This window comes from Zalophus californianus, chromosome 7 (genome assembly GCF_009762305.2).
Source record: "Zalophus californianus isolate mZalCal1 chromosome 7, mZalCal1.pri.v2, whole genome shotgun sequence".
NCBI classification, from domain to species: domain Eukaryota; kingdom Metazoa; phylum Chordata; class Mammalia; order Carnivora; family Otariidae; genus Zalophus; species Zalophus californianus.
In genome coordinates this window covers 126,832,091-126,853,250 of record NC_045601.1, presented here as the reverse complement: position 1 = coordinate 126,853,250, position 21,160 = coordinate 126,832,091, and the positions used below count along the sequence as shown (strand labels likewise).

The following is a 21,160-nucleotide window of genomic DNA, read 5'->3' as shown; positions in this document are numbered from 1 at the left end:
AGGGCTAGCAATTCAGGGCTACAATTTCACTGTGGTTTTGCATCAGAGCCTCAGGAGGATCAGGGGGAAAAGAAAGGGCAACTCAGAGGGAATGTGGGGAAGGGAGGGAAAGGGAAAGGAAGACTCAACACTCGAAGTTACTGTGACTCCAGGGAAGTCAATCAAGTTTAACTGACCTGTTTTCGTCGTCTTATCAAGCTGGCCCTCCTTACTGAGGGGCTGGCGCAGCTGGAGCCCAGACGTGGGCAGGGTCACACATCAAAGCTACCACCTCTGGAGCACAGAGTTGGAGCAACCTGCGCAAATGAGAAAAGGTGACGTGAAGGGGGAGTCAAGACCAGAAATGATCCCGTCTCTGTATCTTTTTCTCCACTTAACACTGGGAGTCACAAGTTAAGGACAACGGAACGTTTCCCATTCCCGCCTGCGTGCATAAGCAAGCTTCCAGCTCCCAGGCAGATTCCTCCCAGAGCTGCTCATCAGCATGTGAGCCAGGGCCACCGGAGTCCAGTGTGCCTCGGACAGACAGGAACCCCCCGAAGCACACCCCACGTGTCGGGTGCATTGGGGCGCCACACTGCATGAGAGCAGCTCGGACCGCTGGCCCCAGGCGGAGCTCTGGGCATCTCAGGGCACGTTACCAGCGCTATGGATGCACTTCCGGTTTCAAGGGCAGCCAAGAAGAAGACAGCACTAAGTGCTATCAACAACGGAGGGGAAAGAAGACAGTTGGAGAGAGTAAACAACATGGAACCAAACAGTCCCTTAATGTGAAGGACAGCTGAGTAGACCTTCTCCCGAGTGACGGGGGAAGTGCCCACGATCGTTCAGAGAGGACCAAGCACGCATCTTCTCCTTTACTGTAGGGAGGATACAGAAAACTTCTCAATTGACACACGCCCCCCCACCAAGGGTTGGAGCAAGTCCGCTCTGGGGGGGCCAAGGGCCTCCAATGCCTGCCCTGGGAGAAAGCTGGCCGTCCTGGAATGCAGTCTTCCCCAGCCTTTCCCAGAGCTGCAGCGTTCAGCCACATTCTCTCCGTTTCTGAAAACGGCATCCCCCTAGCTGAACCGAGGAGTGCCCACGTGGGAGACCGGAGGACGTAAATCAAACCGCCACACAGACAAAGCCTGTCAAGAAACACTTGGCTTGGCCCATTTTCTCATTTTTATCCCCTTTCGGAGCGTCTGGAGGAAAGCTGCTCAATCGGGTCACACGCCCAGTTATCATCTTGAATGTTATGTTACTCGCTTTGTCGGCGCCCAGTTCCGGAGCACCTCGGGCAGGCAAGCCCCCTGCTGGACTGGTGAGCTGGGGGGAGAAAGTGCCACCAACGGAGATTTCCGACGTGTGAACACTACACCTCACTGTCTCAATTCTCCATCTTTTCTCTTTTGCCCTTTCTCCTTTTGCAAGGTTCTTTGGATTTTGAGCCAAGAAACAAGGAGTGACTCATAGGGATAGCCCCTGGAAGGGATGGAGACCCTGTAAGCCTTGAGTAATCCTTGTTACTACCCCAGTAATTCTCAACGGTTTGGTGCGGGCAAGAACCTCCTTAAGGGTCTGATTAAAAAAAAAAAAAAAAAATTATGGACCATTCCACAGGAAAATGCACATACGCTACCTACCCCCAACATTTCCCTTCAGCATCAAGAGTTCAGGGACCCCAGAAACTCATCCTGGAGCTAAGCAGGATAAGAATCCTGTTTTTATTTGACATATAACCCACCTTCCTTTAAACTATGAATCAAGTCAAGCTTATTAAAAGTCCCATGAGGTTTTAGAAATGCACAAAACATCCTTTCAGATCATCCCCGCCCAAACTTAAAGATGCCTAGGGTGAAGTGAAACACTGTGGAAGAAAAAAAAAAAAAAAAAACCCACAAAAAACAAGCCAGATTTCCCTCTGTTGTTATTCATTTCTTAATTCACAGAAAATTTTAAACAATTTTTTAAAAGATTTTATTTATTTGAGAGAGAGAGTGAGAAAGAACATGAGTGGGGGGGAGGGGCGGAAGGAGAGAGAGAGAAGCGGACTCCTCGCTGAGCAGGGAGCCCGACAAGGGGCCAGATCCCAGGACCCTGAAATCATGACTGGCTGAGCCAAAGTCAGACGCTTAACCGAGTGAGCCACCCAGGTGCCCCTCATAGCAAACTGTAATAGGCAGAACGTCTAGAGAGGGACAGCTCCATTGTTATTTTCTAGAAACTACCACAATCACCAAATAAATAAAGTGAATTATAGTTCTATATATAATTATTAAAACCACACATCAGAGAGACGAGTCTCTGGAATTTAAACTTTCCAGAATATAATAACTAAGACTCTCATTAACATTTGAACTTGTTCCCTCCCCTCATTTAAAAAGTCCACCAAGTAATCTCCTCAGTACACACAGGGAACCAGAGTGGGAGAACACCAACTCGACACACTTGACCCTGAAACTTCCATCTTCTGATCTTGGATGGAAAGGATTTGAATATTGAGGATGCCCCGCAATTAAAGCTGAGTAACAAGAGTCACTACCCTGTCTGTTTGGGGTTCTACCAGGTCTGAGGGATTCATAGAACTCAGCAAGTGGAAAAGTACAGCACAGTTCTTGGAAGAAAATTCAAGATACCCCTTACCTCTAGCACCATTGCCTCAGGGGGCTGGGAGGGGGGAGAGAAGAAGAAGGAAAAAGGGGGAAAAAAAAAAAGACCAGGTCAGGAGAGGCTGGGTCCTAGAAGGTGACTCCTGCAGGGCAATGTGAGAAGCACAGCCTGGGAATTTGGAGGGGTGGGTCTTGGGACTCCCCCCGGGAGGATGCTGAACTTCTGAGTTTGCATTCCCACACAGGCTCTGCCCAGATCCAATGGAAGCAGGATGACTGGAGAGGGCAGAGGTCCATCTGTGAGGATGAGGGGGCAGGGAAGGCCAGCCTCCAGCCCCTGGCCCCTGAGGAGATAAGGGACAATGCTATGTAAAGCCAGAAAGAAAAGATTAAGGAGCCTGTCTCCAGGTCCAACGAGATAGCAAAGGGGAGATGAAAGATAAAAAGGAAGATGGTCTAGAAACAAAGCTTCTCAGCTTCTGAAAACCCAAAGGATTCTTCAGTGAAATCTAAAATCTGTCCTAAAGGCCTGCAGGACAGATGGGGGTAAGTTAGATACCTAGGATGACAGCGGAGGCCCGCGGATGCTGTAACAGGGAACTTTACAACACCGGGCCTGGGAGAGCCATGCTGCTGAGCCTAACAGACGGCCACAAATACTTGGGATGGTTGACCCGCTGACTGGAACTGCCTAGTGAACAGTCTAGCTGGCCTGTTCGGGCCAACCCAGGACAGGCTCAGAGAGTCTGAGTTAAGAGGAGTTCAGCGATTAAAGTGCTCTAGCTCCTAGGGAGCTTTACAAGCAGCAAAGACGTCTCTCTTAGAATGGGCTAAGTCAGAAAGGAAAACACTCTTCCCTCAGTCTTAGCTAGGCTGGGGACAAAAGGAACCAGACTAGATGTCGCACCACGGCGATGCCCGTTCTCCCTGGCCTGCAAAGCTCGGGGCAAACCCGTTTCCTCTAACCAGGACGGCCTCGAATATGCTGTGAAGGCTGACAGCTGTGATGGTGGTTCTGAGCTCCAGCAAGCTGATGTGTTTCCTGGCGATGGGCTCCGTCTATGCCTTGCACAGGGTGGCAAGCCAGGCAAGTCACCATTACCCCCTCACTGGCATGGACTTTGGTCGGACGAGGCCTTGGAGTGTCCCATGGAACACTCGAGCGGGCTGGGCTGAACGGGGCACCGTAAGCTGCTCTGGTCAGTTCTGCATCCTCCCTGCCGCGTGAGGTGGGACGGCTAAGACCAGGGATGTGGGCCCTCCCATTGGAGGAGAGGCAGGGAGAGGCCTCCACATCCCTTCTGAGGTCTGCCTCCAAAATATCCCCCCCACCCCCTTTCACCCCCTCAAGACGACAGGAAGTAGTGAGATCCCTCAGGGGCCACTTTGCACACAAAGCCTCCGTCGTTCCCACTGAGAATTCCTGAAGCTCTCTGTTGTAAAACTCTTGACTCTGCAATATTAATACTAACACAACTAATGATGTCGATGGCAGCTACTGAGTTTTGACTGTCACCTGCCACACGTTAAGGGCAGTATCTCACTGAATCCTCCTAGCCACACCCGAGGAGCACTGGTCCCACTGTACAGATGAGGAAACTAAGGTGCAGGGGGGTTAAGCAACCTGTCCCCAAGATCACGGTGGTAGAGAAAAGTGAATCCAGCTTCTAAATGCTGCTCAGTTTCTTCTGGACAAAATCTGCAACCCTGGCACAGGGCTTGGGAGAACAGATGCACTCCCTCAATCACATTTCTCTGACTTGCCACAATCATATTCGGAGTCACTTCTGCCCTTCCAGACTGCTCGGCACCTGGCCTCGCATTTCTGCCTTCTTCTGGGCAGGGAAAGGAGCTCTCTCCTACACCTTCACCTCCACCTTCCCCTCTCTGGCAGGATGCACGGCTGGGCTCCCACCTCAGACTAAAAAGTTCACTGCACAGGGCAAGAGTTTGCAAGCACTCACTGCCCCTTGCTGTGCAAAGGGATGGGGGGTGGGGGCCTCCACATTCTACACCCTTGAATTCTACAAGGAGAAGGAAACTGGAAGGAAGCCACCAGGCTCCGCCTGAAATCCTGAACAGCCCGGTTCTGCCCGAGTGGCTGGATCCAACTGATCCACCAATGTGAGCTCAGAGGCCATCTATGTCCTCTAGGTCATTTCTGCTTCCGTGCAAATAGAAATGCAGGCCTGGAGTGAGAGTTCTGACAGGAAGCCTACACTTTCAGGTCCTGCGGTTCCAACAAGGTGTTTGTGGGCGGGGGGAAGTAGTGAGGCAGGGCAGGAGATGGGGAACACAGAGGGTTGGGAGGGAGTAGGCAGACCTGCACAGAGCAAAAACGAAGTAAACACCATGCGAAGGAAATATCCAGTCAGTGAGAAGTTAACTACTACTGACCCTCCCACACAGGCCACCCAAAGTGTAATCCCCATGTGGTGGCATCACAGACCTTTGCTAGAAATGCAGATTTTCTATATACGTAAGGTCATCATGCTGTACACCTTAAACTTACACAGTACTCATATCAAGGATATTGCAGTAAGACCAAAAGGAAAAAAGAAATACAGATGCTCGGGCCCCACTCCAGAACGACTACGTCAGTCTGTATGTTAGCTCTCAGGGGATTCTGATGCAGCCTTGAGAACCAGCGTTCATCTCTACAGAGAATTCTGGAAGAAGGCTGACACAAAACCAAGGATCTCCCTGAGAAACTTTCCTTCTGTGAGGATCTGGAAGGAGTCACTGTTTTAATCACAGCCCCAGAGCAAAAATCAAGGTTCTAGAAATTCTGATCTCAGTTCTAATTTTAGCTGTATTCACCACTATGAATGAATGAATGAGTGAAAAGACAGGAAGGAAGGAATGTACGGGTGCGTGGTGGGGGTTAATCTATGCAGGGCCTATTTTAGCTGCTCGGGAATGGGGACACGTCAGATGTGAACTTCAGACAAGGCAGGGCCAGCCTGCAGTGCTCCGGAAGCTAAACCACTCAGCCTGGCCTCAGGGAAACTCTGGACCCTTGAAGATTCAACTCTGGACCCTCCAAGCCATCTCTCTAGCAAATGGCATTCGCCAAGCTGTCACTCCCAGGAAGGGTGCTATGGGATGTTCTCCACGGTCAAGCCCTGCAGCCAGGACTTCTGGTGGTCCTGGACACCCCACGGGCCCCGAAATTTCTCTGCTGCTCATGGGCAGTATGAGTGCCCCGAAGGGGGCAGGTGAAAAGAATGGTCAGGGAGGATAGCCCCGAGGGAAGGCAACCCTAAAGCAGCCCTACTGTCCTCAGAACGAGCTCACAGTCTCCTGCAATGTGTCTCTTAATGGGACCCTCGGATGGAGAGGGACAAAGGGAGCCGAGATCATTCCTCCAGCCAAGGGCGGCTGCCCCTCACTGACAGGTTTCAGGTGCCCCCGGTGGATACCAGGAATACCACAGGCTGCGGACCAAGGAAGGTTCACCGCCCTCAGGTAAAGGAACATTTCAGTATTCAGTAAAGTACGGTGAGGGGGCACGGACGGAGAGGAGCGGCTCAGGGGAGTGGCAGGTTCCATGCTGGAAGCAGTTTCTTTCGTAAAAACACAAATCACTTGGACATTTTGATGGTTAGAGGACACAGGCTTTCAGCAGGGAGGCGAGCACTGGCTAGGAAGGCAGGGTTCTTGCTTACCAAACTTAACCGCCGAAGTCAGATTAAATTTACTATTTGAAATACGAACCACTGGAAAGATGGACCGATTTTCTGGAACATGCTAGTTTTTGAAACATTCCGTGGGACGCTACTCTTCTTCCGGTATTTCTCCACAGGGTTCTTGGCTTCTTCAGAGGGAGGAAGTGGGGCAAAGTCCGGCTTCGAAGTTTCTGGGTCAGTCATTAAGACTGTGGAGAAGAGGGCTCCACGCCTTGCCGCTCTTCTCCCGGAGGGAAGCGCGTCTTACTAGCAGGATCCAACTACCGCCAGACTCTCGAAGCCAAGTGACAGCTGCCACGCGGCAGCCATTTGCTCCCCAGTGCCCCGGCCTTCCGGGAGGGGGCCCCGGGGGCTCGCGGGGCACGGCCCCGTCCCTCTCTCTCCAGGTGAGCTGGGCTTTTCCTAAACTGGCCACCGGGATCTGGTATTTCATAATCTTCTTGCCCAACGTAGCAGAAATGTGCCTGGTTCCCTACTCTGCCTGAGGAAGCGGGTGAGAATGAGGTGGGCAGCCAGGGGGGCCTAACTAAGGGAGCACTCAAGCTGGGCAGAGGCTCAGAGGAACCCCTGGGTAGCGTCACCAACCCCTGGGTAGCGTCACCTACCCCCGGGGCACGAGAGGTTCTTCTAGCCTAAGCCAGAAGATGTCTCCCTGCCGGAGACTGAATGAAGCCCCCACCCTACCCCACCCTAAGATCGTGGCCCAGCTGGCTTATCAGGAAAGGGCGGGGAGAGGCCTCCACATCCCACCTTGACTGAGGAATTTAAAAACAGAAGACTATTGCTGTAAGAGAAAACAAGATTTATCTAAGGGTATGTCAGAGGTCCAGTGTACATCCGATTACATGTCTTTCAGAGTACCTCCTTCCCTATTAACTAGGGGGCATTAACCCTTTTTGTAACATAGACTCTACTGGAAAATGTGCTAGGTACTTTACATATATTTAATCCTTCCCCAAACCTTGTAAGGCAATGATGAGGTTATTTGCTAGCTATTAAGCAGCTCCTAAGGGGCAGGGCTGGGATTCTAGCCCAGGGTTGTCAACCCCAAAATTCTTATACCTTCCTCTGCACCACAACGATGATCATGGAAAAACCATTCAGAGAAGGGCCATGAGCACTGGGAAACCAAGTCAGGGGGAAAACAAGAAATGGCTGAAGGAACCGGACATGTTCAGTCCAACCAAGAGAAAGAACGTGAGACACCTTGAAGGCCTTGCACGTGGGGGCGGGGGAAATGCACGTACACTCTTCTCACGTGTCCACCACAGCTCGAACGACATTTGCACAAAGAAGCAGGTCTGGGACCCCATAATCCTTTATACAGAGCTCTGAACAACTAGCGCGGCCCACAGATGGAACGAGGCCCCAATAATGTAACGAGCCTGCTGTCCCTGGAAGTATGCAAGCAAAGGCTGAATAACCACGACTTCAGTTTTGCAGCGGGTGAGAGACCCTATCAGATCATCCTTTTGACTTTCAGATTTCTGTACATGGAAGAGGTGGAGCAACTTTAAGTCCCTGAACCTCAGCTCACATCCGGAAAAGGAAGCTAGCCATACTGCTCTCACGGTACAGAAATCAATCAAGGGAATATGTACTAGGACACTTTGCAGGGGGTACAGCGCCCGCCAACACCAGCTATCTATGGATGTTACGCCGTTTAGCTCCAAACGTCTCAGCTTCCCTAACCCCTGCGCCAACTCCCCCCAACTCCTAGATTCATCCATGGGCTCCCCCCTACCACCAACACTGTCACAGCTGGGGTCAGTTTGAGGATCTTTAAAAATTTCCATTCCAGCCCCCAAGTTTACGGCGGAAAGATACTTCAGCTTATCACGAATGCAATCTCAGTAACAATAAGGGGCAGAGAGAGCAGTGCTCCTGGACTCCTAACGTTGTAGGGAGAGCAGGAAATAAAACCCCTCCAGCTTCATTCAGTTCGTTGCCGAAACAAATCCTGGGCAGCTCTGCATTTGCTTAATCAAGGAAGCTGGCACCGCGGGCTCCCACCGGGCCCTGGCGCACTCTTCCCCAGTTCTTCTGCACCTCTTCCCTCCCAGCTGTGCAACCTGAATGCAGAGCAGCTGACACCCAGCCACTGGCCCCAGACCCTCCTCTGAAGTGGGTCTGGGTGCCTGTAATCACATTTACAGCATGGAGGAGGAGGAGGCTGGAGTAAAGTTCAGTAGCCGTTTGCAGAGAGTTTTAGGCAATATCCTGCAACTCTTTCACAGGCCCTGAGGTTGCGGGGCTGCCCTTTCAGACATGCTTGGGTAAAGGAGCTGCAGAAACAGGATTCTCCACTTTCCCTCCCCCGGAGTAGGGGCTGGATGCACGCTAAGCAACCCCCAGGGCAGATGGGGAACCTCGGATCTGGGCTTCAAATTCCCAGAATTCGGGGCCGTTTCCTGCGGACAGCCCTTATAAAACCAGAATTGCTTTGTGGGAGACGAAAGCGTTGTTCCAAAATGCTTCAAAGAAGGCAGTGGAAGGAAATCACGTCTTTCCTCACCCACTGGAAAAGTGGTCGGCTGTGGTCAACATTTCACAGTGGGTGATCAGACATTACCAACCGTCAGCTGAGAATGACTGTACTGTGCCCAAGCTACCGGGCGCTCCGTGGCCTGCCCCTCTATGCCCTCTAACGGATGACGTTTTCCCCTTACTTTTGCCTCTAAGAAAAGTATTCACCCCTCTATCCATGAAGAAAAACAAATATAAGCAGTTGATAAGTGTTTATCGCCAGCCAACCAGTCAAAAACATTAGCAAATAAGTGGTTTTTCTTTAAGTATGCTGAGCCCAAACCAAGAAGCTACTCGGTGGCAGGATGGGGCGCCAGAACCCCAGCCCCAGCCTTAAGGAGCGGCCCAGCAGAGGCACCTCGGGAGGCCGGCTTCCATGTGGGGAGATGAGCAGGGGTCCTGGAGGAAGTCGGAGCCCCACAGGCCCCCTTGGTGTTCCTGCCTGGGCCGCCAGGAGGGTGATTAGTTCCCGACAACTGCACTCCCTGGGGTGTCTAATTGTGCTGCTGTGGCCCCAGCACAAAGGGCTGAGCCCCACAGCCCAGCGGGCTCCAAAACAAGCATAAAGTGCCCCAAGCACACTGCACACACGGGGCACTGAGCATGCCCAGGCTCTTCAGTGTGGACTCGCACGACAAGCCCCACCCTGACCCCTAGGAACCTGCTGCAAGCCCCTAAACTTCCCTCCCAAAGAGCAGGAAGGACAATCTCAAAGGGGGAGATCAGCACCAGCTGAATGAGCACTCAGCCAGCACCAGCAGTGAGCCTAAGAGGAGATCCAGCGGCGAGAAATCAAAGACACGGTCCTGAATCGTGGGGCCTCGCTGGCAGACTGGGGCACGCAGCGTGCAGGGACATTCTGCACATCTGCTCGGTCCCAGAAGGGCCTGACGCGTCCCTCGAGTCCCCATGGGTGAGACAGCCCCTACAGGGAAAATTTCTGGAGCACAAAGTTTAGAGACCCCAGTGCATGCCCAATTGACTTAAGCAGTATACAGCACAAACATCCCCAGTCAAGTGGGGATTTCAGCTGAAAAAAGACTGGCCTCTACCCATATTTTGGCACAAAATTGTTTGTGTGCTATGAAACCCCGTCCTGTTTCTCGAATAGAGTTCTTCAGCCCACTTGCAGTCATAAAGCTGAGGATCCCTCCGCTCACCCACTTCATTTTACTTGAATGCCTGTGATAAAGGCACCCTCGTGTTGTTCAAAAAGAACATCCCTACTCTTTCCTTTTATCTTCCCTTAACAGTTTGCCATCCAGTGATAGGAGGGGCCTCACCTCCAACAGTCCGCCCTTTTATCTCCCGCTGACCACGCAACAACATGAAGCCAAGGGCTGGATTTCCTGCAGCGCCCTCCGAGGGGCTGTTTGACTTGTTTAAAATATTACTGGCCTCCAGAACCTTGGAACAATGCCTGAGCAACACCTACCCAGCAGCCATTTCAGCTCCAACCTTGAAAGCCTCCGAGTCCAATGTACCAGGACTCCCCGTGCCTCGGTGTGGGAGGCTTACTGCTTCCAAGAAAGAGAACTCACTTTCCAGGCTCACGTATGTATTTGCTTCTTGTCTGCAGCAAATGTAAGAGCCACCTTTGTCAAAAGTCCAGAAACCCGGGCACCTGGGTGGCTCAGTTGGTTAAGCGACTGCCTTCAGCTCAGGTCATGATCCTGGAGTCCCAGGATCGAGTCCCGCATCAGGCTCCCTGCTCAGCGGGAGTCTGCTTCTCCCTCTGACCTTCTTCCCTCTCATGCTCTCTCTCTACCATTCTCTCTCTCTCTCAATAAAAAAAAATCTTTAAAAAAAAAGTCCAGAAACCCTAGGTGTTACTTATGGTAGTTCAAGTTAAACTCTGAATTTACACTGTTAATATTATAATAATTGAGTGGCTTTTAATCCCATCCTTTTGCCACTGGAACAGAGAGCGGTATGTCACGTACTTCCCTGCATAAGCCTGGGATACACAGCACCCCTCGTCTGTAGCATGAGGACAGGCCATGACCTCTAATGTCCTTCCAGGCCTAACTCTGCGTATGAGACTCAGCTCTGCTGGGAGGCATAGGTCCTGGCTCAAAAGCACTTCCACCTGCTGCAGCAGAACGCCATGAGCATTCCTGTGAACGTCCAAGGTTGGCCATGGCAGCAAACTCCCATTTCGTAGCCGACTGAGGCAGTGGTGGGACCGCATGCCACTTATGGGATGGGACAACCAGAAGGAGTTCACCCATCAGAGAGCACACAGGACTCTGACTCCCTGCCATTCGAGGCCGGGGGTTCCACTTTCTTGGCATCACACCAGCATATGTGAGGTTAATGGTTTCAGAGAATGGTAAGATCGGATGTTTCAAATAGTCCACCGGAGTTCCTGGAGTATAGGAAAAGTCTTTACAAAATCAACTAAAAAGAAGAAAAACTTCCTTGCCTAAGTACCCCTTAGCCCCTCACAATCTCCCAGGGAAGGGGGTTAGGGATGCAGGGTCAGGGAGGGAGGCTGTGGAGTGATGACAGTAAGCAAGGCCTGGGGAGACTGGTGGCCAATGAGTGACGGAAGCCAGGCTATACGCTACATTTTCAACACAAATTTCTGTGCCATCACTCCAAGACGGAGCCAGTATTTTTCGGATCTCTCTTTATGAGGCCCGGATAATAAACAAGAGCGTGCTCTTAATAAAGCAGCTCAGCCACGCGGTCCCCATGCAAAATGCAAGAGGTTGCACTCTGTGTGCCCCCCCCCCCCCCACTGCCATGGGGCTCGGCCCTGTCGCTGGCCAGTCGGAGAACAGGTGCCAGCTCCCTGGCTCGGCCCCACGGGCCAAACAGCAGGCGCTCCGCGACGTCCTCCATTTCCTCCCAGCCATGAAGTCAGAACAACCTGTACAGACAAAGAGAAGCGAAAACTTGCGAAACAAGGGCATCCACCCTGCTCACGGAATATGCCCGAGGAAACTTCCTCAGAGACCTTTTCAGATGCTGCATTACGATTCTGGAAAGAAAACGCAGTCCCCCACACCCAGGCTTGCACATGTTCACACAAACCCAATTTCATGCTCTGCCGGACCCGCAACTACAATGCAGAAGTCAAAACAGAACTCCGGAGCGTGGCCCCGGTGGCCTAACAACAGATCTGGAATTGTAACTGACACTTTTCCATAAACTCTTCTAGAGGCCAGTGACATCCTGGCATGTTCCCAATCTGGAAACAGAGTTTTCCTAAGGTGGGGAGGGGAGAAAGGCCTAAGAGATTATACAACCATCTGCTACCTGACTACAGGAAAAATGCTGTTTGCAAGACAGAGATGTGGGGGAAAAAAACCTCTACTGTCTCTTTACTCCTTGTAGTTAACCCCTAACGTTATGCTCTGGCCAAGGCAAGAATAATCTTTTTAGGGTTTCACCCACAAGAAGCTACTGTGATTTTTTTTTTTTTTTTTTTTACCCTATCAGCCGAGATTCATTCAATAGGACTGGAGTTTGGAAGACAAATATGCAAAGTAATTCCAGTTCTACCTGACATAAACATCTCGAAAGTACCGTGCTACTGGTGCGAATCATTTATTCTATACAACCCAAATTTGTAGTCAAATGTGATTATTCGCATTAGGCAAATGCTCCTTTAAATTTTTTTAGCTTGGAGAAAGAGAAAACCAAGGGACGCATTAATCCGTCAAAGTTGCCAGGCTCAGAACTTTCACAGCTTCTCCATTCTTTATCATTTCTATGGCTTCAGCCACCAGACAGGTTTCACTTTAAAAAAAGGAGTCTCCTTAGTCTCCTGGGGTCTGACTTCCAGGCCTACCCCTTGCTGCTTTCCGTGACCTCAAGCCAAAGTCCAGGAGAGTACACAGAAAATGTGGGTTCTCTGCAAAGGGTACATTCATTGTTGAAGATGTTCCATACTCTCTTTGTGCCCTCGATGTAGAGTGAGATTTGGTATCAGTCTGGAAAACCTGAAATAGGCTGGTGGTCATTCTCATATGTTAAGTCTATGAAGCTCCCAAATGTGAGAACCACCAGGAGCTGTATGACAGAGCCCCCGGCCTAGAGATGGAGGAGACAGGGCACAAGGAGATAAATTCCAATCCAAGGGAAAGCGAATCATGAGCCAAGGACTTTAGGGCTGCAAGGTTCCCGAGGCATAAGTCATCAAGTGTGAGGGCAGTAGGGCAAAAGCAAACATAAGCTTAAAGATCTGGCTTTCAGAAGACAGGGCGTCCCAGTAAGAAGGAAATGCATGGAGACCCAGGAGGTCGGGATGGTCCATGGTGTCATGAAAGCACTCGCTGCTACAAGCCTACATTTGCACCCTTCTCGAGCAAAAGGAAAAGCAGACGATTTGCTGAGATACTCACAATGCTGAATGCATTCTTTTCTGAGGTCCAGGTGCCTCCTTTTAAAATGAGACAATAAGGGTAGGAGATGACTGAGACTGGTTATTAATGGTGATTTCTTTTTGGCAAAAGGAAAAAAAAAAAAAAAAAAGGCCATCCCCCGTGTCTACCCGCAAAAGTTTTGCCTTGAGTTTCTGGCCCCTGAAAACAAAACTCTTGGGAGCCATCACACTACATGGACCACTGCATCATTTGACAGGAGTGAAAGTGGAATGGGGGAGAGGGCAAAGATGCGGTGGCAAAACTGTGCTGGTGTCAAAGTTCCATCTACGGGGGATGGGCTTCATCCTGTGGCTATGAGAACCCACTGAAGGTCCACCCCCTCTTTAAAAAAAATCCTGAGATGAAATAATCATCTCCGTATTTTTGAAAGCTCTTGACAGTAGTTTAAGAAACAGATAATTAGAGGCGCGTAACCTGGTCAGGAGGCCACTGCCATACAAGGGACAGACAGGAGGAGCGTGGGATCCAGGAAGACATCACCAAGGGCCGGACCCAGCCGTGGACGGAAGATGAGGACGAGGGAGACGCTGGGCTTCCTGCACTGGCGACAGACAGGGTGGCAAGGCAGTTAACGGAGATGCAGAAAAAATTCCCAGTACAAGGAGAGCATAAAGAGAGCACGGCAGGAAGGGACTGATTCTCCAGTAGCAGGATGAAGAGAAAAGTTCGGCTCCAGAGAAAACCTCGCATGTTCAGAGCCAGGAAAGGAGGAGATGGGGAAAAAAGAAGGTTCTGGAACAGGTGGGAAAGGAGGGCAGGGGGCTGCCAGGCACAGGAAGACGAAACATTCATGCTTGAATGGAATACATAACATATGTAGCCCTTAAATAGAAGTATTCATTGTCAAACTGACTCTGCTAATGAACACTGACATAAGCTGCTGATGTTGGGGGAAGGGCATAAAGAGCCTTAACTCCCAGGTTACAAGTCTACACAAAACTGTACCACATGTAAAACAAGAGAATAACAAAATCCATCCTCCTCTCTCTTTCAAAGAGCCCAGCGTATAAAACTCACATGTTAGATACTGGGAAAAATGTTCTATGGAACTGACAGGATCTAGAACAGTGAAGTCCAGGTGAAAGTTCTCCAACGATGAAAATGGCCTCTGTCTGCACGGCCCAATATGGTAACCGCTAAGCACACGTGGCCACTGAGCGCTTGAACGGAGACTAATGTTAACTAAGGAACTCCGTTTTAAATTTTACTTAAGTTTAATTTAAATTTAAATAGCCACATGTGGCTACCAGCTGTTGTACTGGACAGCGTAGGTTTATGGTATTTTTTTTTTCCTCCAGTAATCTTGGGTTACTAGATTATTGTCCTTCATTTGTTTGCTTCCTGGGGTTTTTAAGCCCTAGAGCAGGAATAATGATGATCTGGTATGGTTTTACCTGCAGGCATGAGAAGGGAGTGAGCTGATCCCAGAAGTAATACACTTTGCTATGAGTTTTCATTCTTCCCGGTATTTATCTGAGTTTCAATGCATAAAGGGAAATCACCCATGAAACCAACAACAGAGGGACATCTCCTAAGCCAGATGGACTTCTCGGTGAGTCATCACCACCCTGCCCCATCCAGCCCAAATCTGCTCAGACCTGGTCCCACCTCCAACACGAAGGTCAATGTGTACAAACATGGGAAAATGGTACAAAATTAGATCAAGTTTAAAAAGCAAGTTAGAGGGACGCCTGGGTGGCTCAGTTGGTTGAGCGACTGCCTTTGGCTCAGGTCATGATCCTGGAGTCCCAGGATCGAGTCCCACATCGGGCTCCCTGCGCGGCGGGGAGTCTGCTTCTCCCTCTGACCCTTCCCCCTCTCATGTGCTCTCTCTCTCTCTCTCTCTCAAATAAATAAATAAAATCTTTAAAAAAATAAAAACTAGGGCGCCTGGGTGGCTCAGTTGGTTAAGCGACTGCCTCCGGCTCAGGTCATGATCCTGGAGTCCCGGGATCGAGTCCCACATCGGGCTCCCTGCTCAGCAGGGAGTCTGCTTCTCCCTCTGACCCTCTTCCCTCTCTTGCTCTCTATCTCTCATTCTCTCTCTCTCAAATAAATAAATAAAATCTTTAAAAAAAATAAATAAAAAATAAAAAAATAAAAACTAAAATAAAAAGCAAGTTAGTACCTTTGAGCATTCTATGTCATGATCGTGTATTTATGGATGAAGTCTGGAAGATGCCACCAGAAATGAGATATGGGTCATGGGAATATGGTGATTTTTTTAAAAGAAAGCTGTAACTTAGTATCATTATAAACTTGATTTTTCTAACTAAAAAATTTTTTTTAAATATGCAAAGAAATAACCAGACAGCATTCCTTCTTAAGATATTAAACTCTTCCGCTGCCTCAATTTATAGATCTTTAGTCATAGCCCAGTGCCTGGAGCACAGTAGGGCCTCTGTTCAGTTCTAAGTAATTGCACGGGCTGATTAAGGGGTGAGATGCTCAGGCTGATAAGCCCTATCCTACAGACAAGTACAAGATTCATACCCTTGAAGGACGCGTGATGGAATGAGCACTGGGCGTTATAAGACACCGATGAATCACTGAATCTTCTGAAACTAATAGTACAGTATCTGTTAACGAAATGGAATTTAAAAAAAAATTTAAAAAGATTCATACCTTAAAACTGTATATAAAATCTGTGGTGTTCGTTTTTGGGGAAGAGTCCATAAATTTGATCCGATTTTCAAATGTTCCTTTTTCTTGTGAAGATGAGATCAGTCATGTAATACATGGCAGTGACTTCATAAAAGTGAGTGCAATCAATCCCCCAAATGATCTCCCAATGCCTACTACAAACATCTATAATTTTAGAACAGAATTCATCCTACGGAAGGGGGGTGGGGGAGAGATCACAGGGATCCCCATTTCTGTCACCGCATTTATGTGGGGTTTTGTTCTGTCCCCCGGCAGTGACTCCAGGAATAGCTCCTGGATCCAAGTTAGTTCCCTGATGCGGACCATTATGTTAAAACTTTCTGAGTGCCTGTTACCACCCCCTCAAGGCCATCAAAGGCACTGAGGAGGTTTTCTGTAAGATCCACGGAGAGGTGTAAATGTGGCCCAAACACTAGCAATTCCTGGGACTCTCAAAGGGGTCCCAGAATAGAGGGTGGTCTCGGGGAGGATGTTTGTGCTGCAATTAACAAAAGGTAATGGCATTAGTGAGCCTTTTAAATAGAAGCCAAGAATTAAAACTGAGTCCCTCTATGCAACAAATAGTCCTTACTTAAATTGCAAGGCATAAATAAAATAAAGTGGCTATAAATGGGAGGATTATATCAACTATAAAATTCAGGAGTCACAACCGGGGGAGTGGGAAAAGTGACTGATGAAACGGTATGGGGCGAACGGGGGCTGGCTTGGTCCTTGTTTCCTCGTGTAGCCTTTGAAGGTGAAAACTAACCAATTTTTCCCCCTGCCCTTCAAGCTATCAGAGGTTAAAACGAAACGAAACAAACTTGTCTGAAAAAATTAACCAATGGGTGATGGCAGCTCCCATCACCCTTCAAGTGATTTGGAGGGAATAATATTCCACCCGAGGCCCTCAAATACTGTGTGATAAAAATGGTTACACCTCAACTGCTAACTATGGTTCTCCCACTAGACTTGGGGTGTGTGTGGGGGGGTGTTCTAGAAGTTCACCGCCTGGCTAAGGGAAAGCAGCAGCGATGAGAAGGTAAGAGAATTAGGTGTTGTCTAGGCCATACTAACTTTAAGTCCAGGGGAAACACTGGCGAGCATGAGCGGAGGGGTGTGAGAGGTGAAAGTGAGGCTGCAAGGAGCCCAGATGCCGAAGGGACCCCCAGGAGCCCCAGGAGCCTCAGGGCCAGGTCCTGCTGGCAGAGGGTGCGTGGGGGTGAGGTGCAGGGAGCTAGGGCAGCGGGGCTGTGGGCTCGGTGTAGGCAGAGAAGATGATGTCAGTTTTCAGAGAACCTGTTGGAACATGGAATGGGACTGCAGGGGAGGGAGGCCTGACTAGAACCGGGAACAAAGGAAACACAGAGGTAGGCAGGCTGAATATACAATAGAGGAGCAGAGGGGGCCGGGGAGTGGGGGTGCCATGGGCTAGATTTCCTGCCGCCCTGGGATGGTGACTGGGAAGAAGGTTTTGGGGGGTGAAGGCGGTTGGGCTAAGTGCTTTTTTAGACAGCTGGAAAGTGAAGAAATGACAGCAATCAGAAGGGCAGGTCTGGGTACTACGGGATGAGCACAGAGGTGAGAATGGGGGGCGGTATGGGCGCACACGGGGTCCGCCCCTTCACAGAGAGGCGGGGCCCGCGCTGAGTGAGGGGAGCAGAGAGGGTCCAGGGTTCCGCCACAGAGACAGGAAAAGGGGCTGGCAAGAATGAGGTCCCCAGGAAGGAGCAGGGTGTGGTGTCCAAATAAATGTGGAAGCAGCAGCCCTGAAGGCACAGGGCCCTTCAGAGCCTGGGAAGATGAAAGATCAGAGAAAGGAACCATTTGAGGGGGTGCTCAAGGACGCGCACAGCTGGAAGAGCTTAATCTTGGGCACACAGTAGGCACTCAAATATTTTACTGATTAGTCATCTCAAGATCTCAAGGAAACAGGCAGGGGGGCATATGCTGTGAGGAGGAGGAAGAGAAAAGGGGAATTGATGGTTTAAGGAGCAAAGGGCCCCAGGGAGCTGGTGGGAGGGAGTGCAGTGGCAGAGATAAATAAAGGCCTCCCCAGCAGCCAGCCCAGCCGCAGGGGACAGCCAGGGACAATGACGCTGAACAGAGCGGGGGGGGGGGGGGGGGGGGGGGGGGGGGGGGGGGGGGGGTGCGGGGGGTGGCGGCTCTCAGTCAGCTTAGGTATTTTACAACCACGTGATCGTGATCTGGAGGTGCTCTGGAGGAAGAATGGGCTCAGGGGACAAACCCCAGCCTCCCACTCAGGGTAAGTCTGGCATCCTGTTTCCCACTCTGGACAGCTGGCTAAAGAGAAGGAAGGAAAACCGTGTTCTTCCAAATGGTGGCATCTTTTATCCCAGCCATTTGAGGCAAGCCTGTCAGGTTTCTCCCAACAGATGCCCAATCCACACACACAGCTGCTCTTCTGAACAGTAAACAAGTGGGATTCTACCTACAAATACCAAGGGCACCAGGTCTCCGTGGGGAGAGAGAACATTTTCTAAACGCTCAACCCAAAATGGCTTTCATGGTTTTTCTCCCCGCCCCCCCCCCCCAGGCTGAACTTCTAACCCAGATGCGCCTCAGTGCGGAATGCAGCTGGGAAATCGCAAGGGACCCACAGAAGTTGAGCCCTCCACCAACACAGGGGTCCCCCCGTCCTTCTCCCAGGGTAAGCTAGTCTGGGCAAATCTGCGCGCAGGGTCCTGTGATTCAATTAGGGTGAGTTCAGTTGCTCTTTTTAGGTCAGTTCTTTCTTCTTTTGTTTAGATCTGACTCAAGATTTACTTCAATTATCTACACCTCTGTTAGAGTACCTAAGCAAACTGAACCATCTAAAGTGAAGGAGAGGGAAAGGAAGGAACAAGGAACGGGCTCTTTAATAAAACCACATATGCAAAACAGCCCCCCCATCTCTGTTCTGTACAGTACCAAACTCCTAGACAAGCAACTGTTTCTCAAAGGAAGATTCTAGACGCTTCAGTCTGAATGTGAAAAACCCCGTGGTTAAGCCCTGGCTTGCAGAAAACTAAAAATTTCAGCAATTCTGGAATGAAATGTTATGTTCAGAGCTATACAAAGCGTAGCAGCTGTTCCCAGCCAACACGAAAACCGAAAGGGGTGATGCTATCTTTATCCTCTACCTAGAGTCAAAGCTGGTACTGGCCTGGGCAGGGCTGCCAAGGAGCCGGCTCGGTTCTAGCCTGCTGAGCACAGGAGACAAAAAAGGCAAGGAAGTGCAGGGGCCAGCAAAGTACACAACAAGACAAACAACAGACCCACCTGGAAGAGAAAATGCAGTTAATCATTAACAACTTTGAAAGGATGCAAGGAAACAGTGCCCGCTTGGGAAGCAGTTCTCAATGACATCTGGAAAATCCTTTTTCATCAGTTCAAAATGCGAAAGATTAGATCCATCTAACTCTTCCCTGAATCTCCCAGGTGGAAGGAGGAGGACCCTTTCATCAGTTTTCTGGGGAAGGAAAAACACGCTTTCCTCTATTAAAACCCAAGTCCCGATCATGAAAATGTAACAGAAAGCTCTTCGGACCACCCCGTGGAGCGAAGCCTCAGAGAAGCATCTCAGAGAGATGATGATGGAAAAGGGCCCGAGGAGAATCTCTCCTACGCCCGAAGCTTATGCAAGGGTTAGCTGGAGAAAATGTTCTCGTGGTGCGACCGGGCTACCTCACTGAGAAGACACTTCCCAGTTGTTGTTCTTGCCCCAACAACCCCGTTCTGTCATTGTCGAGTTTTAAATGGCTGGGCACCTGCTGCCCAGCCATGCATCTCCAGCACTGGCCCATGCTGCCGGCAGCCCGCCACGCGCACAAACCACCAACGACCGAAGCTGCTGCTCAGGGGGCTTCACACTTGTAATGGGAACCGCCACCGACACGCCACACTTCCTGTTAATTCTGACACACTGTCTCCAAGAAAAAGAGAAGAGCCACCGCAGGGCCTGGTGGGTTACCACCCGGAGATCAGCCAGCAGAACTGCAGGGCGGTTAAGGAGTGGACTCACCAGCCACATTTCCTGGGTTCAAATCCCGCCTCTTCCGCTTGCCGGCCGTGGTATGTGGCTTGACCTTGTGACACTGCCCTGAGACGGTTATGGAACCTCCCTCTGCCTCAGTCTCCTCATCTGATGGTTGTTGTGAAGAACGTCTGAGTTCTATCTGCTAAGTGCTTAAACAGGGTCTGTGGACATATCCTGCCAACTCTCTAGGTGCTTGCTATTATCATATAGGCGCTCACCCCTGAGCATAGGTTTACTGCACAAATACACTAACTAGCAAGGCCACATCGGCATGCCAAGGTTGATGCACTAATTATCAGTTCAACAGGTGCCAAAGACATTCCATTCATGCAGGGCAATGGTCCTCAAACTTGAGCATGAACCTACAGAGCTTATTGTCACAGAGGTCTGGGGACCCTCTCTAGAATTTCTGATTCATGAGGTCTGGGGTGGGGCCCAAGTTTCTGCATTTCGAACGAGTTCACAGGTGAGGCTGATGCTGCTACCCTGGGGATCACACTTGGGAGAGCTACCACTCGGAGGCACAGTTAACTTCTTCTGCTCCACGTTTCAGGGCCTAAGCCTTACCTAGTTTATGTATGTGCACAGTAAGCTTTAAGGAGATAAAGTAAGAAAGGAGAGTGGCAAACACGCCTGTAGCAAAGAAGCGTCCCGCTCAGAGAACGGCCATGCACTCATCCATGTTGCCCGGCACCCCTACACCTCTGCGGGGCATGTAGCTGAGCCCATGACAAGTTCTGGCCAATGGGCTGTGAGCCAAGATGCCGCGCATCCCTTCCAGGCTGAAGCTCTTTAATACTGCCGTGTGACCCGAGAGCTCTTGCCTTCCCAGGGCCGCCAGGGCAGCTAGAAGATGAGCGCGGCCTGGATCTGCCAGGAAGCTGCTAGACCTGCGCCAATCTCACATGAACAAGAAATGACGGCTCACGGGTTGAGCCACTGAGATTTTAAGGTTGTTTCATGCTTCAGCACAGCTGAGCCTAACCTAAGACAAATCGTTATGAAAAGAACGTCCACATCTGGCTTAAGTACCACCTATCAAACACAGATGTGAGGTCTTTTATAATAAAGTCAGTTAGCTAGGATTTCTACCTTATTGTCCTTCACTACAATTCATCAAAATAGGGGAGTTTTGTTTTGTTTTGTTTTTTTTAACCTCCCATTTGGGATCTCTTTCTCACTAAATTTAAAAATTCTTCATCGCAACATGATTATGTAACAGTTGCCAACAATTTAGAAAGCTAACTATGCTAACAAGTACTGAAAATGTGGACA

General features: G+C 50.1%; 1 protein-coding gene across 13 annotated transcripts in view; it reads right to left on the bottom strand.

Annotated features, from left to right (window-relative positions):
- RREB1 (ras responsive element binding protein 1) overlaps positions 1-21,160 on the bottom strand; it is a 176,839-nt gene that overhangs the window by 69,021 nt on the left and 86,658 nt on the right. For all 13 annotated transcript variants that reach the window (XR_003521361.2, XM_027601651.2, XM_027601648.2 and 10 more), the window contains exon 2: positions 177-296. The gene's annotated coding sequence lies outside the window, so the exon portion shown is untranslated. The remainder of the gene's footprint in view (positions 1-176; positions 297-21,160) is intronic.